Source organism: Temnothorax nylanderi, unplaced genomic scaffold (genome assembly GCF_030848795.1).
Source record: "Temnothorax nylanderi isolate EJ_2023f unplaced genomic scaffold, tnyl_v1.0 TNYL_tig0832_pilon, whole genome shotgun sequence".
NCBI lineage: Eukaryota > Metazoa > Arthropoda > Insecta > Hymenoptera > Formicidae > Temnothorax > Temnothorax nylanderi.
In genome coordinates this window covers 1,754-20,027 of record NW_027249894.1, presented here as the reverse complement: position 1 = coordinate 20,027, position 18,274 = coordinate 1,754, and the positions used below count along the sequence as shown (strand labels likewise).

Sequence of the window (18,274 nt, the reverse complement as noted above, 5' to 3'; positions counted from 1 at the left end):
GATTTCGCTAAATTTTTGGCATGTGTAAAATTTTCTCTTCCATGCTACGAAATTACTGTTTAAAGTTCTGGATCATTTAGAGCAAAAAAAGGTGTTCTTGATAGTTTTTAGAAAGAGTTCCGTCCACTATGATAATGTAGAGTAGATTACAAAAAAGGATGGCGAGCTAATTTCATGATTTTTGACACATCAAGATTAAATAATTCTAAATACAATTCTGATGATTTTTTAAATATTAAATATTTAATTCATTTATGTATAAACGGGATTAAGAAAAGATCCCTTTAGTACACATAATATGATTACAATTATATCAGCAAAAGACGCAGAATAAGAGATTGAAAGAAGCGAATATGAGAATAACAATTTTACGAATTACAGTAAAGAAAAGATAAAAACTAACGAAGACAGTAAAGTAGTGAACGTTTAAAAGAGCTAAGAGACATATATGAAAGAAATCCACGCGATCGGAGAATTCGTTCGCCAGTAAGCATATCCGATTTAGGGGCTTGAATTTACCATAGGAAGGACGATGCAATTCTTCATAAAAAATTTAATTGTTTCTGAGAGGCTTGGAATGTGCAATTTTACGCGATCCAATAAGTCAGAGCAAATAATACGCGCCCATTAATTAATTTGAAGAGAAACAGTAAGTCTAAAAAAGTTCTTCTACATTCCAAAATGTTATTAAATTAAGCTTATTTAACATGAAATCATAAATATGATCAGAATAACACATATTGGTTCTCCATAAGAAAACTCTACGGAGAAAACGGTATTGGATCCTCTTAATTATTACATAATATTTAATTTAGTACGGTGCCCAAATAATTGCAGCATATTTTAGCTGTGGTCTGACCAACGAGCAAAATAATCTTAAAGTATAAATATTTTTTAAATATTTAAAAGACCGCATGTAATGTAACAAATCCAAGTCTCTTAAATGCACACCTCGTGACGGTTTGAATATGTTTTTCATGATAAAATCTGTGCAAAATTATTACACCTAAGTCACGAGTAGAGTCCGTTACCGAGAGAGCATAGATAGATCTATCCATTTAAAAAATAATCATGTACAAATACATTCTTTTTCCGACTAAAGTGAATTACGACATTTGGATATATTAGAAAATGTAAATTATTTGTATTACGCCAAGAATCTAAACTGCACTAAAGATCAAGCTGTAAAAGGTTTGCGTCATCATAGTTATACTGTATACAATAATACAAATCAACCCGACGAAATACTTTTAGCTTATCGGCATGATAAAAATTATAAACCTTCTAATGCGTTACCTTGCCTGTCATCTAAGATGAGAACCTAATAATTCTAATTCCTGATATCATACCAAAATTCTCCTTTGCCCTAAATTTTTATAGAAACACAAATTCCGGTTATGACAAATATAGCAACTGCGATTTACGTCAAATAATTTAACACTGGTCGACGTGTCAGGTGCAGATTGAGTTTTCTGTAGATTTTTGGCCACTAAATCCGAATCTGTCAGTGAAATCTTTCTATCGCATCTGGTTTTTAGAAAAATTGAGATCAAATGTGCAAAAAAAACATGTTTTTGGTCATTTTTGACAAAGTATAGGTGATGAACCCGATGTGAAAATTCGAAAAAAACTTAAAATGAAGGTTACACAGTATAGGGGAGACCGGGGCTAAAAAGTCTACGGGGTAAATACGTCTAATCAAATATCTCGGAACCTGTATATTGTGCGAACTCGCTATTAACATTGTAAACGCTGCTTATGGTACCCATGTGACCAACGGAGTTTCGGCAGGTTACCTGCCGTGTTATGATTTTTACGAGGGCAAACGTGTTTTCGGAAGGTGAAAGTGAAATTTTCTGCGCGTGGAAATTTTGTAATATCTGCAATAATATTTGCTCTCCAAATCTCGAGGTACGTGATTATAAAGAGTAATGCATGCTGAACACGAATCCAGTGTAGTTTTTTCATTATCGTTGATGTCTAATATTTCATGGGCGATCAAACCTGAAACTTGTGTTTGGGGCTAATCAGTCTACAAGCACCCGGGGCTAATCGGGCTAATCTCGTCACTGTGGCGCACCGGGCGCACGACTTCAGCTCACGGCGATTTCAGGTTAGGTTTCCCTCGAGCGTGATTCTGTCTTCCCTTGCACGTGCGTCAGTTTGTGTAACAGGGAAATGGTACGCACGTATCGTCGCAAAACGGGTGTTTTGGCCGACCGAAAAGATGGCGGACCGTTGTTTTCGAGATCGCTCGCGCTCACGGCACGTCGGCGAGGTACGGCGAGGCACGGCACGGCTCTGAGATCCCGCGATTTCCGCGCGAGAGTTGACATGCCGCGCGCGCGGTAGATCGTCCCGACTCCCGGGCGCGGTAAATTGTCGTTGTTGGTCGTTAAGTCAGTGACAGTCGCGCGTGCGACCGCATCGTCCAGCGTTCGCCGCATCGTCTCGGCGTCATTGTCGCCGCCGTTGTCGTGGCCGTTGTCGTCGTGGTGGTCGTGGCCGTCGTCGTCGTGGCCGTCGTCGTCGTGGTGGTCGTGGCCGTCGTCGTCGTCGTCGTCGTCGTCGGCGGCGCGTCGAGGAATCGGCGCGAGGACGCCGTCGAGTCGGTAAAATGGTCGCGCTCCACCGCGAGCTTTTCTAACCCCCCTGTCGCTATTTACCGCTCCCCTGCGAGAAACGCGGCTTTGTTAGGTTGCTCGAGGGTCCGCGCTGATCCTATGGCACCGGAACGCCGTCACGCGTGTTCCCCGTGGTTGCCCGCGTTGACAATGTGACGTGCCGTTGGGGAGTTTACGATTTGGTTAACCTCTGTATTCACGTGCCTAAATTGTTTTATGGAATAGGTAAAACAATTATTTTTTAATAATGTTTCGCATAAAAATTTTAAATAAATTTTTATATTTTTCTCTTAAAAAACAATTATTAAAATGTATCCTATCATTTTTCAGGATTAGATGTACGTATATGTATTGAAAATGCAGTGTGACCGATTAGCCCCGGGGGGGGGACCGATTAGCCCCGGCATTTTTGAGATTTCAATTTTTCCACCGTTGTCGTTTTTGCTCTATACCGGTTAAACAAAGCGACGTAGATAAAAATTTCCTTAATAAATTTTGTAGCTAAAGGTTCACTCTTTACAGTGGTATACCACATTTAACTAAAATTATTTATTTTGTTGTTAAAAATCGGCACCGAAAAAAACCAGACTGTTTAGCCCCGGTCTCCTCTACTTTAAGGACTTTAAGCTAAGCAAACTCATAATTAATCCGCAATTATCTATCTCTATCACAAGCTACAACGTTTGTTTGTAATGGAATGTGCCTCGCACCAGCCGTTGGCTAAGGGAAATCAAATGAATTTAATACTTCAAAGTATACACTACACAATTTTCATTCAATTAAAGTACTTTTTTTTAATTTATAAGCATTAAATTTTAAAGAGATTTCTTGAGTCCAATTGAAAAAAAAGTTTACATATTTTTTTCTCTGTATATAGATTCGACAACTTTCATATTAAACATTTTTTTCCAAAATGCATTCTTTATGAGATATATAATCGAGATGAAAAAATTTTTAGTGTAAAGTAAATATATATATATAGCAATGCGTGGACACGTAAGACCTATGTCTGGACATTTTTATCATTTTAATCCTTTCCTAAATAAGTTATAACGCGAATTAAAATCAAAGAATCAAAGATAAAAATATTTTTCTTGTATTATCTTTGAATTTAATTCGCGTTATACTTATTTAAGAACGAAAATGATAAAGGTGTCCAGACATAGGTCTTACGTGTCCAGGCATTGGTACATTTACCTTAGGTAGTGTATTGAAGTATTAATTTCTAATTCCCCTTACAATAAATAAGAAAAAACTTTTGGAAATACTATATTGGTTTAATTAAAAGAATTTTATTTTATTTTTCTGTGGCTTTTTATGATTTTATTCAAATTCTAACAATAAGTCATATAAAACAGACTTAAAGTCAAAGTATAGCGTAAAAGTTTAGTGTGGGTGTATATTGTATACGTCTGCGAACACACTCACTTCTTTTATAATATTTTAAAAATAATTCGCGTAAAATCACAAGTACCACAGAGAAGTAAAATAAAATTTTATTAATTAAATACATATACGCGGAATAAATGATTTTATACGGAAAATTACTCCAATGTATATGTTTCTCCAGAAAATAATCAGAATAAATAGAAAATATTGTATTTTGTATCTATTAGTAACATAAGTTTAAGGTCAAAAAAGCCTTCTTCCAACTGTTTTAATAGATTTCATATAATCATTGAAATTTAATTGTGTCATTGGGAGCTGCCTTTCATCAACAGTGGTCTCAGCATTGGTAAGCACATACATCTGATATCTGACAAGTAGGGTGGTGTGGGGTGATGTGCAACACTTTTTTTCGTTGCTCGGAAAACATATCCAAAAATCAAATTCTTGAATATATCATGGCTGTATAATGTAGAGGAAGGAAAATACTAAAATTCTGCATGATTAGATTTTCAAAATTTTAAATTTTTCCTAAAAATTTTTCGAGTTTTCAAAAACGTCTGTTTTAGCATTTTCAAAAAATCTTGGGGTGATGTGCAACACAGGTAAAACCCTCTTCTAAAAAGGAGATGTGAAGTTTATTGTTGTCGCTTTTCCGCGATGCCGATTGGTTCTCTTGCTGCGCTTACTTCATCTGCAGCTGTCATTGTATATTTTGACAGTTATGTGTATCAAGGAGTTAATAGTGTAATAGTAATAGCATAATGTTAAAGCTAAATAGCGCGCGCGAAGCGCGCGTCTGTAGTGTCTAGTTAAGGTAAAAAATGCATGAATATCGACATCAATCGACTTAAATGTTAAATTTGGGCTTCTTAAATACAAATTAATCGAAATCTGGTGAACAAAAAATTTCACTGTGTTGTAATCGACCTCTGACAAATGGAAATTTCACAAAAAAAATCATTTTTCATTTGATTTCTTATTTATTTATCGCTTAAAAATTAATATAATGAAAGGAAAAACGCAAAAAACTTTATTTTTCATCATCTGAATCGCAGTTGTCACAAGTAAAATAGTTGACCGGAACAGCGATACCCTATATTTTTATACTTTTGTGGCATAATGACTAAACACATTGAAAAATGCATTAAAACACTTCATATACACATGTTCAATCGTAAAATAGCGATAAACTAGCGAAAAATGAGTGTTGCACATTACCCCAAAAAAAGTGTTGCACATAACCCCAAACACGCTATTTTGCGCGGACTGGCGTGACACCAACACAATGTAAGGAAATCACAAAATCGCTTTGGATTATCAAAAGCACTTGAAAAACTAACAATATAAAAATATTTACCTATAAGATGACTAAACCAATTCACGAACCCATAGAGCACAAAATGTTTTTAAAATATTTTTTAAATATTTTTTAGGAAGATTAAAATAATTCACAAAAATATTTTTTGAATGTTTCTATGTCCGCCAGATCATGTCAGAAAAATATTTTCAAAAATATTTTTATAAGATTGCAAATAAATATATTTAATAATATTTGTAAAATCTTTTAGAAATATTACTTTAAAAAATAAAATATGTTTAACCCAATAAGTAATAATTGTGTTTCATGTTTGAAAGATTTTTTTAATATCTGTAAAGTATAGGTACATCTTTTTTTTTTATATATTTGAAAAATATACATATCTATCTTGTGAATGTCATGATTTTGCTTCGCCAGAGACCTGCTTATATTAGCCCTCAACTGAAATTTACTTACGAGTTAGTCTTACCATTATGCGCCGCCTAGCAGCGTCGTTCCAAACTAGCACGGAAAGATGCGCTATCATGTATCTTTTAATTAAGAATATTTCATAATATTTCAAAAATATTTGAAAAAAGATTTTAGAACCAATAATAGATTTAAAATATTTTTAAATATTTTGGAACAAGATTATAAAACAATAAATATGTTGATTTAAATTAATATTTCAAAAATATATTTCAAATATTTAAGAAAATATTTCCTGGGTGATAAAGAAGAACATTTTTATAAATATTTTTAAAAGATTCTCAAAATATTCTTAAAAATGTTATCACAAAAGGTTTTTTAACTTTTTTAAAATATTCCTAAAACCATTTTAAAATATTTCTTGCAATATTTTTATAGAAATATTCAAAAATATTTTTTGAAAACATTTTGTGCTGTATGGGAAATCACTATAAATGTGAAAAGCAAAAAAAACTTTCAGCTCGAGAAATTTAACTCGCTTTTCGTACAGCAAACCAGGGTGCGTGCTATCTCGCGAGTTATTTATCTAAAACAAGGTACTGTCGACACAAACACATGGCAGTATGCGGTTCTGTCAAATGTCGACATGCAGACCAGGAATCGGAAACGTTGCACATCACCCCATGTTGCACATCACCCCACACCACCCTACTCATTTTTAACTACTTTATTATTTTATTCTTATTTTTGTTAGGTCTTTAATTATAATTAAGACAATTCTGTGTATTTATATTATTTCGTTCGGCGAACTTGATACAGACGCTGTAATGACCTGAGCAGTTGTTGTCACTCTGTGCGACATATATTTATTATGAAACCAAAAGTCGTAACCCACACAGCAAAATATATTTGAAATATAGCCAGATATATTTATGCCTACAATTTTAAGTCAAATCTGAGATATCTTATTTTCAGATATTCACAGAATATCTACAGAACATCATTACTCGATATCACATTATATCTTTGAAAAAGACATCTCTGTAACATTGCATTCGAATATATGGCCGATTCACAGTTAGCTCTTATATTTTATAAAGATCAACTCAAATTTATTCGTTATAGCCAATAAAACAATCCCAGAGGACTTGGACGCCGTACCGATTCGTCCCGGCGAAAGCCACACACCGCGAGGGAACTTAGAAAATTTTCACTCAGGCGGTGCCGGAGGTATACGACCGCGGCGCGAAAGCAACTCGCCGCGAGGGAACTTAGAAAACTTTTGCTGGAGGTAACGACTGCGGCGCGAAAGCAACATGCCGCGAAGGAACTTGGAAAATTTTTGCTCGAGCGAGCGCTAGTAACATGCGCTGCCGCGACGCGGCTACATGCGCCAGTATCTTCTCGTAAGCAAAAATTCTTACGCACTAGGATAAAAGGCGAGCCTGTGAGATATTTGGCTCTAATATTTTTCGTGATACCTCCGAGATATCATGCAGTGCAGAGATGGCAAAATGCAAAATATTGGAATAGTATTAAAGCATAATTTTGAATTTATTGCAAATTCTTATGAAAAAACTTCTTTTATATTTTATTTTGAAGAAGAACTCAGAATTGGTGACATAAAAATAAATTTTTTATGAACTCTTAAGAATCATTTTAGAACAGAAAATAAATACGGAAAAAGAATTAATTTCATAAATCGAGAATTTAAAAAGAATTCTTCTTTTCTTCTTGCTATTTGGGTTGTATGTAACATGAGGCATAGATATCCGACATATATGCAGAATCAGATATATCTGGAGATGATATTATCATAGCTTTTTATGATCTTGGAGATGTCTTTGAGATATTCTCATGATATCTTGCGCAATCAGATATTCCGTCATTCAGATATCTTTTAGATATCTTGGAGATATATTTTGCTGTGTGGGTACCTTATTGTTAGTTACGCGCCCTACGGCTTGTTGTCTTAACGCGAGCGTTAAGAAATCAGATACGTACGCGTTGACACGAAAATCGGGCTAAAAGTTGCATTTGATGCCGAACAGTACAATGAATTATGACAGAAGATTCTCTAAACTATATTTTATACAAATTTTCGTTTATCTTTTTCAACAAAAAAAAACCGTGTTTACAGATACCTGGAATGAAATTCACCATGATATCGTTGCTTCTATATAGTAGCCTAATATCTGGTATTTTTGTTACTTGTCAAAATCAAAATTCCGATTTGAATGTTACAACTCAATTGCCAAATTATATAATAACAGAATGTTATAATATCGAGTTGGATCTTCGTCTAATCAAGAAAGCTAGGTGTCTTCCGTGGCTTGTCTTATATTCGTCTCAACTTCAGTCGTCTAACAAAGACTATAATTTTCCACGTGCAACAACCACAAATAAAAATATATTCATTCGTTTTGAAAAAAATGAACTCATCATCTTCCTATAACCCGACGCGTGATGAATACGATGAAAAAAATCATACTCTGACTATATCGATTTCGCTAATGAGTTATCACGTGGACATTACTTCTTGGAAATATCTTTTATTACAAGTCTGTATAATGACGAAGACAATCTGTTTAAAACTTTGTACATAAAGGAAACAGGAAGCGGAATGTGAGTAAATGTTATTACCTATATTAAGACAAAGAAGTCTCTAAAAACATGCTGTTTTACAAAATATTGAGGCTATTATTCTTTAATTATTAGTATGTAAATCTATATTTATTATCATTTTTTATTATATTTATTACCAATGGACACGTGGAAATAGTTTAAAACTACATATTTTGTAAAATTAAATTACATAATATATAATATAAACGCATATACTTGAACACACGTAAACCTTTATTTATCTAAATATAATTATACAATAATATCAACGTATTAGTATATTATAATCAAAGAAGAATTGCTCTCTTTATATGTATAGAACACTTTATTGTGCTGTTTAAAAAATGTGTACTTTATTCGAGATATTTGTATTTTATTTTACTTAAGATTATATATACATAGATCAGTGTACAACGGCTTTAATACCCTATGGCGCACTGTTGCGCTATTGGGATCTGACATTCGTCGCCATGACATCTGGTGGTCGAAAGTGAAAGCTCTCCATGGTTACAGATCTCGTAGCATTTGTACAGGCTTGACGTGCGGTTGTACTGGCTTTGCGTTACTGGCTTTGTATTTTTATTAATATGGAATTTTCTCCGCGTTGTAAATCTACGAGCAGAATTAAGTGTTCAGTTCGCGGTTGTAAAAGTAAGGTTGATCGTAATTTAAATGTTCGATTTCATTTCTCGAAAATTTAATTTGGCAGTTGGATTTTTGATATTTTTTATTTTATTTCACATAATGAGTAATAGCAAATAGTTTATTAAAATGTTAAACACATATATTATCTTATATCAACTTTTAAAATAAACTTTATCATATTAACATGTTAACATTAATATAAATATATACTCATTCTTTTAACTTTTTCTATATCTTATAATCCTATATCTAATGACTTCCTATATCTAATGACTTTCTATATCTTATAACTTTTAACCCTTTTCTATTTCTGAAAACTTTTGTATATAATCTTTTATATAATCTTGTAATCATTTCTATATTTTATAACTTTTAACTTTTTTATAATCCTATGACTCAATGTTTTCACTAGCATCTTTTATTGATTTCAGTTCTTAAACAGATTTCATGCAACATAATGCCACAGTATACTTTTTTTAATTTTGAAAACTTTTGTATATAATCTTTTATATAATCTTGTAATCGTTTCTATATTTTATAACTTTTAACTCTTTTATAATCCTATGACTCAATGTTTTCACTAGCATCTTTTATTTAACTTTCAGTTCTTTAACAGATTTCATGCAACATAATTCCATAGTATACTTTTTTTAATTCTTTTAACATTGTGTAAGAGTATAAGTGTTTTTCTTTCAAATAAATTTCTTTTTGGGGGGGGGGGGAGTTTAATGAAAGATAAAGAAAATATTTATTTGAAAGAAAAACATCGATATTATGGACAGGTGCAATTAGGAATGGCAGTGCTCAATTTAAAGTCAACTTCGTTTGTGATATATTCTACTTTTGATAAAAATTTATTTATTCTAAGGGTGAATCGAAATGAAATATTTCTTACCACAATGTTAAAAGAATTAAAAAAAGTATACTATGGCATTATGTTGCATGAAATCTGTTTAAGAACTGAAAGTTCAATAAAAGATGCTAGTGAAAATGTATCGGAGGTACAATCTTAGACAAAAGTGCATGAAATTTGAAATACTTGAATATCTACGCCTAACGCATAGTAAATCTAGATGTAAGATACTCAAATGATAGTAGGAGTCTTATTTTTACTTCTAGAAAGGTATTTTTTACTTTACAAATGTTTTTTCCAGTATTATTTGCGATTTTTGTAATTTATGAGCCTAAACTTTTGGCAGTGAAAATGCCCTGATTTCAACTTTATAACGTCAAATTATTTCAAAGCGAAAGACATTATTCAGCAGTGCTGATAAACAAATGTGACTTTAATAACGTCAAAAAAGATAAATATGTATCATATAAACGATAATTTTGAATATTATTTATTATAAACATTGTTATGCGACTCTCTCAAAAGAGATGACGTGACAACGCTGTATGACTCGATTCACGTAGGTTGGCAGCCTTGCACAGTACCAAAACAGTGCGAGACTTGATGCGAGCTGCGAGGTGCGAGGTTATGTCTGTTCGTTTACATTTTTACAATGTCAGACACGAAAAGTTATCGGTGGAAAGGCAAAATAGTGACAAAAGCAGTTTATGAAAAAAGACTCGCTCAACTAGAAGGCATAGATATACGTGTAGCGACAGCCATAGGTTATGCTTCGCTTGCCCAGCTGATTGCGACGTTGCCGCGCTTTCACGAGCCATCGAGATTCGTGCCGACAGCACAATTATCTCAAGTTATAATTTATTTCTTTAAAACGGTGTAGTGAAGACAATTGAAACTTGGCAGATATTTTCATCTATTCGTATAGGGGAGAGTTGGCAATTACCGAGCCCCTAAGAACCGAAGCGTATATCTAAGCTCAGAAATGCTTCAAAAAAACAAACTGTGCAGTTTTAGATAGGTCATTTATTTGGCTATCCATATATCATACCAATAATGTTGAAAGTTAAACACAAACTAAAATATTAATAATTTTTCAAAAAGTGAGAAAACGCGGTATTATCAAACTGGTCTGATAATATCGTGACCAGGTCTGATAAAATCGTGACCAGTTTAATAAAGCCGTACCTATAAAAATTACTCTGGCTTCAGCCAGTGACATGAAGTAGAACACAATAACAAAATGTTTTTTTTATATTTATGCATTAATATCGTCTAGTAGGTACAGAAGGCGTCAATAATGCCTTCCCAGCTAAAATTGCTACGCGCAACGCATCTAGCCATTCGTGCATCATGACTGTTGGTTCTTGGAGAACCGGCAACGTCGCGGAGAGCTGTCAGTGTTAACTCAGTGCGGAAGAAAGGTTATCAAGCATGATTACCACGTGGAAATCGTGGTCCATAACCTTCCATCGTCTAGAAATATAAGGAGAGGTAAGAAATACATATTAATATATAAATAATATGTTTGCAATAAATACATTTTATATATTTTGAATAAATATATTTGCAGATTAGCGGAAGTCGGCAAACTGGAAACGCCAAAGTTACAGAGGAAATACAAGGGATAAGTATTCATAGTTATTTATAATTATAATACAGATAAATATATCATCATGCAGATAATCAGTGCATTTAATTACAGAAAGGATAACAACAATTATATATAACAGTGTTGGCGAGAAAGAAGTAACAAAGGCAGGACACACACGTTTTAACAAGTTTTGATTGATCAACATTATTGTCCTTACATAGTAAGCATCGTCCAGAAAACTTATCTTGCTACAGTGATTAACACGCAAAGTAATATTTATATGCTGCTTTTAGCATGCTCAAACAGAGGCAGTTATTTTCCTGAGCAATCATGAAAGCAGTCGCGGCTTATACGCTATTCCAGGATTAGATTATGTCGCTCATAAGGACGTATTGCTGTATACTACGATTGAGAAAGCGGCACTGCAACACGAGCTGTTCGATAAGTTTCTGACCTATCATCCGGACAAGTATACTGGGTGAGTCAGTAACAAAGACAAATGTTTTATTTTATTTAGCAAAGAGAAACTAATGAAAATACGATACGTGGTTCATACAAATTATTGTCTCTCGAGACATTGTGGAGACAGGCTGCGTGACTCATTAGAACCATGTATCGTATTTTTATAATTATCTTTGAATACGCAAAGAATTTAAATCGCCCGACCAAAGTCTTTTATCCTTCCTGGCCTTCCAACCTGGGAGTATCAATTCGAAGATGCTTGGTTCGCGTCGGAGAAGACATTCGTCGGACTTGACCACCGTATTGTTTTTTTAAATTTAACTTTATCGACTATCGTATAGTTTAATTTATATTGACTGACATCTATATAAACTTGACAGATCTATTTTGCGTTTAACTTTTAATATTGCGCTGATGATGACCAAAAAAGGGTCGAATGACCAAAAGGAAATTAAGTAATCGTGCTTACCACACATGTGGCCGCTAGGAGCTTGCAAACTTACATGACTATTATATTGAAAAGCTGGTTAAGTTTTTGAATATAAACAGGAAAAGACAATAAGAGTCAGCAGTAATTAGTGCGCAATAAATATATTCTTAGTCGATACATAAAATTTGCGAACGTTTCGACCCTTTTTTGGTCATCATCAGCGCAATATTAAAAGTTAAACGCAAAATAGATCTGTCAAGTTTATATAGATGTCAGTCAATATAAATTAAACTATACGATAGTCGATAAAGTTAAATTTAAAAAAACAATACGGTGGTCAAGTCCGACGAATGTCTTCTCCGACGCGAACCAAGCATCTTCGAATTGATACTCCCAGGTTGGAAGGCCAGGAAGGATAAAAGACTTTGGTCGGGCGATTTAAATTCTTTGCGTATTCAAAGATAATTATAAAAATACGATACATGGTTCTAATGAGTCACGCAGCCTGTCTCCACAATGTCTCGAGAGACAATAATTTGTATGAACCACGTATCGTATTTTCATTAGTTTCTCTTTGCTAAATAAAATAAAACATTTGTCTTTGTTACTGACTCACCCAGTATACTTGTCCGGATGATAGGTCAGAAACTTATCGAACAGCTCGTGTTGCAGTGCCGCTTTCTCAATCGTAGTATACAGCAATACGTCCTTATGAGCGACATAATCTAATCCTGGAATAGCGTATAAGCCGCGACTGCTTTCATGATTGCTCAGGAAAATAACTGCCTCTGTTTGAGCATGCTAAAAGCAGCATATAAATATTACTTTGCGTGTTAATCACTGTAGCAAGATAAGTTTTCCGGACGATGCTTACTATGTAAGGACAATAATGTTGATCAATCAAAACTTGTTAAAACGTGTGTGTCCTGCCTTTGTTACTTCTTTCTCGCCAACACTGTTATATATAATTGTTGTTATCCTTTCTGTAATTAAATGCACTGATTATCTGCATAATGATATATTTATCTGTATTATAATTATAAATAACTATGAATACTTATCCCTTGTATTTCCTCTGTAACTTTGGCGTTTCCAGTTTGCCGACTTCCGCTAATCTGCAAATATATTTATTCAAAATATATAAAATGTATTTATTGCAAACATATTATTTATATATTAATATGTATTTCTTACCTCTCCTTATATTTCTAGACGATGGAAGGTTATGGACCACGATTTCCACGTGGTAATCATGCTTGATAACCTTTCTTCCGCACTGAGTTAACACTGACAGCTCTCCGCGACGTTGCCGGTTCTCCAAGAACCAACAGTCATGATGCACGAATGGCTAGATGCGTTGCGCGTAGCAATTTTAGCTGGGAAGGCATTATTGACGCCTTCTGTACCTACATATAAAAATAAGTGAATGCGTTAACAAATAACGATCATTATAAATTCAAATCAAAACTTAAGCAACGATCTTTTCTGTAAGCACCTTACATTGTAAACTAAACAGTCTTGGTAACTCTTAACACACAGTTATCGTTATACCTATGAGTATTATACCTTGGGCGCGAAATTATCAAACTAACAATCATTTCACTTTACAACCTTAAAATATATAGGAAAGAAACGCGTGTTTCTAAAATCACTTTGCAACCTAATTTTATAGTGTTTTAGCTTATCAAATCCGTCAGGATTATTTCTCTAATGAAAATATTATGTTACTCACCTCTTATCGAAACTACCAGCAAAATTGCAACGAGCAAGCAGAGAATCTTCCAGAGCGCACTGTGTTTACATGGACGGCCGGAACGCATTGACGGCGCATGCGGGTGGGGTATTTCGTGTTACTCTATGATATTAACATCATTGTAGGCGCGTAATACAAATAGTTATTGAGATAAACAATGGCGCGGAATTGTCAACCGCGCGGTAATTGCCAACTCTCCCCTACTAGATGTACAAAAAATTCAAAATATTGGTAGCGCTCCTTCAACATTTTTTTAGCTGTTTTATCCGTCAAAATCGTCTCTTCCCATAAGAATACGTGTAAAATCAGTGAAAAATAAAATCGTTATATCTCAGCAACCGTTTAGTGGATTCGTTTCTACTTTTTTGTAGCACATCAGAAAGACTAAAAGAACATTCTCACAAATTTTTATCCACTTGGTAGCGCTTTGAAAATAGGTCCGATACATCCTTCCCATACAGCACAAAATGTTTTTTAAATATTTTTAAAATATTTTTTAGGAAGATTAAAATAATTTAAAATAATTTACAAAAATATTTTTAGAATGTTTCTATGTCCGTCAGATCATGTCAAAAAAATATTTTCAAAAATATTTTTAAAAGATTGCAAATAAATATATTCAATAATATTTGTAAAATCTTTTAGAAATATTGTTTTAAAAAATAAAATATGTTCATAATAATTTTAAAAATGCTTTAAAAATGACATAAATATGAGTCATTTAAAGATATGTATATGCCGTTATGCTTTTGTGAATTAAGAATTTTAGAAAAACAAAAAAAAAGAAAATAAATTTATTATGTATATGTCGTGTGTGCATACAGCCGCGCGGTCACCCATCCGAGTCAGTACCGCACCTAACGTCGCTTGACATCGATGATCGAACGGACTAGTGGCGATCCTTTGATTCTGACGCTTCCTTGTTGCTTATACTCCTATATAACATATCTTTATAGTGTTCAAAAATCGTGTAATGATAATAATCGGTAAATATTAAAAATAAAAACGCAATTACAATTAATATACAATAATTATTAATATGAAATTCGTATATTTAACATAATATAATATTAATATAATAAACGTTAACAACATGCATGATAACGCCTAAAGACGCTACCTGACAAAATAAAAAATTTATTTAATGAATTGAATCAAAGTTGAAAAATAATTAGGAATTAAATTTAAAGAAACATAAATCTAAAAAAAATCTATTCTTTATGTATGTGTGTGCATATATGTTCATGGAGTAAGTTATAGTACTATATTTTCAATTATTCTTATAATATTTCTGCAATGTTGTTCTAATATTTCAACGAAATGTTGCAATTGTCTTTACAACATTACATTGCAACTTGTAACGTTCCTGCAATGTCTTGCAAGCTTCTATGCTGTATGGGTCTGTTTTAATTAAGAAAAACTCAAAAAATGAAAATAAAATTGTCGTGTACCAAATTTGGTCTTAAAATGACGTCTAATTCATGTCCTTTTCATGACGTCATACTTTCATATCCACAATAAAACGCCAAATACACGTCATATAAAGGACATATGACGTCGTGGACGAAATATGACTTTAAATTGACGTCAACCCTGGCGAAAATTAAGAAGCTTTATAAAGCGTTGACAACCGTTCAATGAGGGTTTTTTGAGAGTTTATACGCTTTCAAACTTTATAAGAACGCTTACACAACGCCGTTGGATTTTGAACGCTTTCAGAACGCTTATAAAACGCTGTATATAACGTTTCATGAAAGTTCTGAAATGCTGAGGCAACGCTTTTCAGAGAACGCTCAGTAAACGCTGCGTGCAGAGAGTTTGCTGTCAGATTTTTCAAACGTTTAGCAAACGCTTTTCCCAACGCCGTAAGACAAGCGTTTTCAATCCGTTCAGCAAACGCTTTTCCGGTGGCGAATTGTAGAGGCGCAGTGAACGATTTGTAAGGCGTTAACGCAAACGGCTTGGAGACGCCCAAGAAACGCTTTTCCCGACTCCGTAACACAAGCGTTTTCCCTCCGTTCAGCAAACGTTCTTCTAACAATGCCGCTAGGCGGCGTATCTTTCTCGCATTTAAAATACATCCAGCCGCGTATATAAGCAGACCCCCTGCGAGGCGAAAAGCAGATTTTAACATTTAACGCTCTTTACGCCGTTTCTTCTAACGACAAGAGTAAACGCCCGTTAAGCTCAATAGAGGCTACACGCAGTTTTCAATGATGAAAACAAACGCTTTCGACTTATCAGGGCTGCGTTCGAAAACGTCACCCGAGTGCACACGAGTATACTCCCTTCTCTTTCTATCTCAGCGAGTTAGGAGAAGGGAGTATACCCGTGTGTACCCGGGTGACGTTTCCGAACGCAGCCTAAACGCTTAACAGAGGATCTCTAAATGTTTTAAAGAACTCTCAGCAAACGTCATACGTCATGTAAACGCTGTGCAAACTCTCAAAAACGCTATATACAAACGCTTTTCAAACGCTGCAGCGTTGCAATTTCCGCTCTACGAACTCTCAACTGACCGTTTCTAAACTCTCAACAAACTTCCGCAAACGCTCACGTAAACATCAAACAAACGTTTATGAAACTTCTCATTTTCGCCAGGGAATAAGACCATGTGTGCTACCTGGGATATTTACATGGGAAGTATATACGATATATATATACAATTTCTGTAACTTTTAAAGTAAATATCTCAGAAACGGGTCGGACAATCGATCGCAAATTTAACACAGGTTTTTGGGATATATGAGTGCACAATCTCTGTAAATTTCAGCTTTATCCCTTTATCTATATATATAAAGGAAGATGTCCTGACTCACTCACTCACTCATTCACTCATCAACGCCCAGCCCAAACCCCTGAATCGAATTTTCACCAAAAGTATACGAAATAGGGGTAGAATTTTCCGGGGAGTGCCACTATGTGTATAGTTTTTTGTTACCGATTTCCTGGAAACCGGTTTTTTTAATTCTTCTAATTTTTCGAGAAATAATTGACCGAATCTCAAACCCCTGAACCGAATTTTTACCAAAAGTATATGAAATAGGGGTAGAATTTTCCGGGGAGTGCCACTATGTGTATAGTTTTTTGTTATCGATTTTCTGGAAACCGGTTTTTCTAATTTTTCTAACTTTTCGGGAAATAATTGACCGAATCTCAAAGAATTATAGATTAAACAGGGGTAGAATTTTCCGGGGAGTGCTATAAAGTGTATAATTTTTTGTTACCGATCTTTTTGGAAGCCGGTACCGAAATTTTTTCAATTTTTCGGGAATTAATTGACCGAATCTTAAAGAATTGTATATGAAGTAGGGGTAGAATTTTCCGGGGAGCGCCATGATGTGTATAGTTTTTGTTACTGATCTTTTTGGAAACCGGTTTTTATAATTTTTCCAATTTTTTGGGAGGGGGAGAGGAGGGGAGAGAGAGAGAGAGAGAGGAGAGAGAGAGGAGAAGAGAGGAGAGAGAGAGGAGAGAGAGGGAGAGGAGAGAGAGAGGAGAGAGGGAGAGAGGAGAGAGAGAGAGAGAGAGAGAGGAGAGAGAGGAGAGAGGGGGAGAGAGGGGGAGAGAGGGGGAGAGAGGGGGAGATAGGGAGAGAGAGAGAGAGAGAGAGAGAGAGAGAGAGAGAGAGAGAGAGAGAGAGAGAGAGAGAGAGAGAGAGAGAGAGAGAGAGAGAGAGAGAGAGAGAGAGAGAGAGAGAGAGAGAGAGAGAGAGAGAGAGAGAGAGAGAGGAGAGAGAGAGAGAGAGAGAGAGAGAGAGAGAGAGATTGATTGATTGATTGATCTTTATTATGCCCTAGTCAAGACTTTAGGCAATTTTAGTATAATGTTACAAGGATCGCTGAATATACAAAACAAAACAAAAATAAAAATAAATATAAAAATAAAGAACAAAAGAAAGAATAAGCGGAAAATTAAAGTGAGATGTGCAGCAGCAAGTGCCGCAATGTAAAAGTCGGCTCACTCCGTCTCAATTGCACGAATGCCGATCCCGGCGGCTCACCCTGAAATAGTAAGCTCCCACGAGTTTGCTCTCGCAATTTAGGCTGCACATATGCCCAATCTTAGTTGCTAACTTATACCTAAAAGGCTCACGGTAGAACCAATTAAACTTAAATCTAAGTTAAGCAGTAGGAATCTCCGCGACTAAACCTTGATCACTGATTAGCTCGAGTG

At 34.5% G+C, this 18,274-nt stretch overlaps 2 long non-coding RNA genes across 2 annotated transcripts; one reads left to right on the top strand and one right to left on the bottom strand.

Moving 5' to 3' along the window:
* The first annotated feature begins 10,771 nt into the window (after positions 1 to 10,771).
* On the top strand, positions 10,772 to 12,110 carry LOC139785574 (uncharacterized). Its single transcript, XR_011721999.1, has 3 exons — positions 10,772 to 11,353; positions 11,433 to 11,673; positions 11,747 to 12,110. It is a non-coding gene; the product is annotated as an uncharacterized lncRNA (long non-coding RNA).
* Positions 12,111 to 13,380: 1,270 nt separating this feature from the next.
* On the bottom strand, positions 13,381 to 14,653 carry LOC139785575 (uncharacterized). Its single transcript, XR_011722000.1, has 3 exons — positions 14,078 to 14,653; positions 13,540 to 13,751; positions 13,381 to 13,460 (listed from the first exon to the last, which is right to left on the bottom strand). It is a non-coding gene; the product is annotated as an uncharacterized lncRNA (long non-coding RNA).
* Between the last annotated feature and the right edge of the window lie 3,621 nt (positions 14,654 to 18,274).